Genomic DNA, 6273 nt, shown 5'->3' with positions numbered 1-6273 from the left:
CTTTCTTTCTTTCTTTTTTAACACCTACAGCACTTGGTCTTCCTAGATGGTCTCCCATCCAAGTATTAACCAGGCCCAACCCTGTGTGTTCAGGGTAGCATGGCTGTAGACTAGCTTAATATTTCTGCTGAAAACATTTGTGCTATTCAAGCTAGTTAAATCCTTGATATTTCTATTGAGAAGCACATGTAATAATGCTAGATGATTGCTACATTAAAAAATATTTTAATAACTCTTACCTTGTATGAATAACATAGTGCATCTGACTCTTCCAGCATTTATTTCACTGCTTTTTTCAAAGTGTGAGTGTAGGAAGAAATATGATGTATTAAAAATTGCTGGGGCTATTCTAGACCTTGTTCTGCCATGATCCAACCCTCAAGCCCATCTACTAGCATCTCAAAAGGTGTTTGCTTATAAAGAACAGATAATATTTCACAGGACAGATATAAAGCCCACAAGTGTATGTAGTTGCAAATGAGTAGTAAGGCATAAAACTGTACAAAAGTGTTAAATCTTAAAATTGTATTTGGCTGGCTTGGGGCAAATCATTTGACCCTCTGTATTCCCATTTTCTTATCCATAAAATATAAAACAGGTTATCTTTAATACCAGGTGGTACTTTTTAATACCAGCTCTAATTGTGTACTTATTTATGCTTAATAATTTGATTGACAATGAAATAGAAGGTCAGAGAATGGGACATATAATTGGTCATCATCAGTGGGTGACATAACTCAGGTCCCTTGAATAAAAGTAGAGATTTAAGCAGATTGGAAAAATAAGAACGATTCCTGAGAGCCTGCCCAGACACAAGTCTGGGCTGACACTAAGCAAGGATTAAGAGATCTATTACCTTTGGATCTAGTCATCTACTCATTTCTTCCTGTTTTTTCAACATGCAATGTGTTTATCCTGATTCCTTTAGCAAAATGTTTTTGTCTTTGACTATTCAAGAATAATCTTTTCCACACTAGTTGGAAAACCAAGGTTCTTTACATCAAATCCAAATCGTTTTTCAAAATCTCCTCTTCTACCTCTTCAAGACAGCATAGCTTCTCATATTTTCCTTCTCTAGTCATTTTCCCACATCTTCAGACAGTTCTTTTCTGTAAACATTCAAAATTCATATTCATGTATTCTATAATTCCTTTCTCATATCTCCCCCAAATAATGAAACAATATATGTTAACACAGAAGAACCAGCAATTCTATATTTAATGTTTTATTAGTCATAAAGTCAATGTGTCATCCACATTGATAGATAAAAGTTGATAAGAGAGGATATGAAACAACACAGAAAATGCTGTTAACCTTCATTCTTTCAATAGAAAGTCAGTTCTGATCAGATAACCAAAGTATAAATCGCCTGGTGTAGAAAAGAGGACAAAGTAGTACAGAAAAAGAGGAATAGAAAATTACTTTAAAAAATCAGTTCAATTAAAATAAATATGTAGAACCACAGTGTCTTATGGTACATATTATCGCTGATTTACTAAATTATAGTTTGGGAGATCTGGGGGGAGAATCTAAGTACCTATACATTAGAAAAAGTCATATATTTTATACTGTAATTTACAAATGATAATTCAAAACTTAACTAACCAGTTCAATTGTACAAATTATTGCTTCTCCTCTCAATAATTCAATTGTTTGATGAGAAATTCATATTCTTTCTATGAAATCTTTTGTAATCATACCTTTCACAATATTTTTCTAGTTCATGTTCTGTTCAAATATATTTTGAGAGAGAAGGAGCATCAATAGCCTATTTGTACAAGCATCTTGTAAGGTGTTGGCACTGCAAGTAACGTGCAGAACCCCCAAATGATGATATCAGGCAGAGAGGTAACTTCCTTCACAATTAGCTTCATATCTAAAGGAAATGAGCACCCACATCAGAGTCTTGTACATTAAATTGTGCCAGGACATTGGCTCAAAAATTACTGTGGGAGGAAAAATAACTATAACCACTTTAACCTTCATCTGTGCCTTGAAAATCTTCATCTTCATCAAAGACTAGTCAACACAGAGCAGTCGTACTGATGCTGCCTGTTTGGTCTCATGAATTTTTTGTTAAGAGAGATCAAGTGTACCAGCTAGCTATAAGTTTAAGAGCCTACTTGTGTAACAGTTAGTTCAGGTCAGCATACTTTTTCATGCAGCCAGACAGATGATCTCCTGGCACTTTTCCAATGAATCAATTACTAGAAGTTACATAGATGTATTGGAGAATTTGAATCATTCTGCTTCCATCATGACTTATTCTACATGGTGTGTTGCAGAGGTTTTAGTTTGAAATTGTCCAGCATTATGTCTATTAAGTGAATCATAGCTTTTTATTATTCATTAGGTATCATAAATATGCAAAAACATATTTATGATACCATTTTTAATGAAAGATAATGTTTTGAAAGGTAATATGGGTCAAGAAAATGCATATGTAGTAAATGCCTTTTAAAAAATCAAATTTTACGTTTTTCTCCATCTGAAATACCTCCACCTTCCTCCAAGAGTTAGCATGTTACTCAGGTAGGATGAAAGAATGTAGAGGTGATGACAGAATGAAATGTTCTCTAAGCAGTTAAACAAAGCCACTTAAAACAGCATATATTTGGCGCGGGGGAGGGGGGGGCGGGGGCGGGAAGTCTCAACAATCTCACTCCTGCATTTATGTTTACTTTATACATATGCAAGTTGAATGGAAGCATCCATATTCATTATCCACATCCTTCATCAAAATGGTGTCATTAATATTAAAGCTAAATGCGCATTATATAACTTTTAAATCAATTAGATGTATTTTTCTGGATGCCACCTTTTGTCTTAGTTTCTTGCTGAAAATTGCAAACCTACATTTAAAATTAACAGTTAGTATAAAGGAGTGTTTCTTTTTGTTGACATCTTCTCTTCATAATTTCCTCCATGGTAGTGACTGCATCCTATGTAACTTTCTTGTTCCCACAGTATGAGCATAGTCTGACAAGTTATTGAATAAACAATAGGTAATCTATAATTTTATTTTTTGAACTGAAAGGCTAAATATTATCTTAAGGTGTACAACATGTTGATTTGTTACATTTATATATTACAAATATGTTTACCACTTAAATACAGCCCTTTTATCTTATAACCATGATAAGTTTTAAGAAGAGACAAACAAAATTAATCCTGTAAAATAGAAAAAGAGCAAAGGGCACATTGGTAGGTTTAATATATTCTAATTTAGGTTAATGGATAGTAGTATCTATATTTACATACAAAATGCAATGATTTAAATCACATTATGTTAGAACAGATCTATGATCAATAATTTCGACTGTTAAATATAAAATTTAAAACTTATCTCTGTGATTTAAAAGCAGCCAGAATCTGCATCTTTAATTGGTATTGGTGATTTTTTTGTTAAGAGCTTTCTGTTTAAAAGTTCGTGTCCTCTAAAATCTAAGACACGTACACAGTAATAGATGCTATGCTAGATAATGGAAATCAATTGCTGTGGTCTGGTTTAAGGAATGCAATGATTACTGACTGGCTTCGTCCCCATGCCAGCCAGCGGTGTGAGTCAAACAGGATAACTAGACATGCTTCTTTTCAACTCTTATTCCTTTTTTCCTATTTAAATATCTTTTTAAAAAAGATGTGGAAATTTCATTCCCACTGAAATGACTGTCTTATTTCAAAATGAACAAATTAAGGAGAAAAAAATTCCAAGGAAAATCAATATGAGTAATATTTTAAAATTAAAAATTTTAAAGAGATACAAGGTAATATAAGAAGAAATTCTCCTCCAAATTTGTTTGTACTATTTACTGGGTGCTAGCACATTATTTAAATTAAAACTAAACTCTCCTTATTATTGTTAAAGAAACATGATTTTGGTAAAATCCTACAGTCTGTTTTAATAATGGAGACTGTAATCTCCAAAACTTACTACTTTGCATTATTAAAGGAATTTAACTTAAAGTTCTTTGCAATTTTCAAAGGACTCCCATTAGATTTTTAAAAATCTGAATATTACAAATCCACATGTTTACACAGAAATTATTACATGTAAAGCTGAGTTTAGAAACTACATAGTTATAATAATCTAAGATTATACCCACTTTTGGTTATGTCTGTATAAATGAGACTTTTTTAGTGTAAGAGCAATAATTTAAAAATAATTAATGCATTTCTCTATTTTAAAGCACTGGTTTTTAAATGGGACATTGAGCAAGTATCTCACATCTTAAAAAAATAACAAAAAAATTTATATCTTTATTTTGTAACATTCAAGCATATCCCAAATTCTACATGAATGTCCTTACTGCCAAACTGTGTGTTCCAATTTTTCAGTTAAGAGTTTGAGTGAAAACAAACTACAAATAGATGGCTATTTAACCCAATTGATATACTCAGATAGATCTCTGGGAATCATATTGTCTGAAATATTTACATTAGTCAGCTGTTCATAAAATCTTAATTTTCTATTTTCAATTTTTAATTTTATAATTTTATGGTTTGCTGAGAGAAATTAAAACTAAAACAAATTGAGGATAAACTTTTTTTTCTCTTTACAGTGTTTATTTGGCCTACTATCTTCTCTGCAGGGTCCAACTAGGTAAGAGTACCTTTGGGATCTTTTCTATTTGCAGACAGTTCAGGGTTCAGATTTCTTTTAGGCATTACCTTCATGACCAAGAGACCCTAAACATGGAGAAAAGATTAGAAACAGAATTTGTTGATCGAAATGGAAATTAAAACAATTGAGCATTAAAAAAAAAAAAGTTATAAAGAACTAGGCTTGCCTGAAAAGTCTTAAAATTAAAAATAGTGTAAAATTTAATAGATCTGGATACCAAAGAAATGCTCTTCCATATATATTTAGTGAGTCAAATATCACCTAGATTATTAGAAATCTGTTGATCTGCATATATAAATACCAAACTTAAAGTCCTGAAGAGTTATGTTCTGCTTACATACCAGTGAATTTCATGAGTACCATATGTGCAATTATAGAGGGCGAAAGACTTCTACTGAATAAAATATAATGACTACATTATCAACATGGTAAAGAGACAAAGCAAAGTCTATGAATTACTAATAAAGAATAAAATGTGATATATAAAACTGTGCTAGTTAGCTAGCTTACCAACATCCTCCTGATCAATAACCTTATCCTTCATTAGCCAGACTCAATAAATTTGTCTCTATGTTTCTACAAAAGAAACTTTATGTGTATATGTGAAAAGCCTTTAGTTATTAGTTTCTTCTCTTTGGAGCGGACACTGGGGGAGAAAATTTGTTCATATAATGCTAGCTAGCTTTAAACACCAATAGGCACCTTACACAAACAGGAAATTATTATTAATACATATTATTGATTATTGTCATTCTTACATTTTTATTGTCTGTATTATACATAGACAATAAAGCTTAAATAAAGCTTTGTATAAAGCTATTACAATTTCTCCTTGTCTATTTTTAAGAGATTTTTATATCTTATTTTCTTAACATACAGTCAATGTTTGCAGAGTCTAAGATAGGTAGTTGTAATGGCTATTCAATTATTAGTTTTCTCATTAGATAGCTGAGCTTCATTAATTTATATCTAACTTAGCTATCTATCAATCACTCACACATATCACATATTCTGGTTCTTAATTTTATGCACAGGCCTCTTTCATATTAATTAACCAAAACCTGAAGTAGAACATTCATATTTGGGGGATGAACAACTTATTTTTCACTTGGAATTTCTGAGGTCTCTAGTGAGATGATTCCACACAAACTGATCTGACCTCTTCTCTTAGAATTATATTCCACCAGTTATGAATCCCAGTTAGCACTTTGTTAGGAGAAATAATAAAAACACATGAAGAAAAAATGATTAAGAAAGAAATTAGTTTTTTTATGTATCTAAAGTATCAAATAATTTTTTTTAAAGTCAAATTATTTTCCAATCAATGTCATTCATTTGTACCACCATGATTTACTGTACTGTAGTCAGGTTGTTGAACAGCCAAAAAATCAAAGCTGCAAATAAGTTATACTATATAGATTATTTTTTCATAATTAAAACATATAAGAGGATTTTAGCTATATTAAGACTCTAGAAAATACTGAATGTCATTATTAAAAGTATTTCCAAGTTAGAATATTTAATAGTGCCTGTAACCAAATTGCTGATTTTATTTCTATTATAAATGCATGCTCAACATGTTTTCAATAAGTTAGCATTTAGAGTTTTCTGGGCACATAGCATTGTCCTTACCACACTACCTCTGCAGC

This window comes from Pteropus alecto, unplaced genomic scaffold (assembly GCF_000325575.1).
Source record: "Pteropus alecto unplaced genomic scaffold, ASM32557v1 scaffold7, whole genome shotgun sequence".
Taxonomy (NCBI): Eukaryota; Metazoa; Chordata; class Mammalia; order Chiroptera; family Pteropodidae; genus Pteropus; species Pteropus alecto.
The sequence above is the reverse complement of the archived record's forward strand: the minus strand, read 5'-3'. Positions refer to the sequence as shown.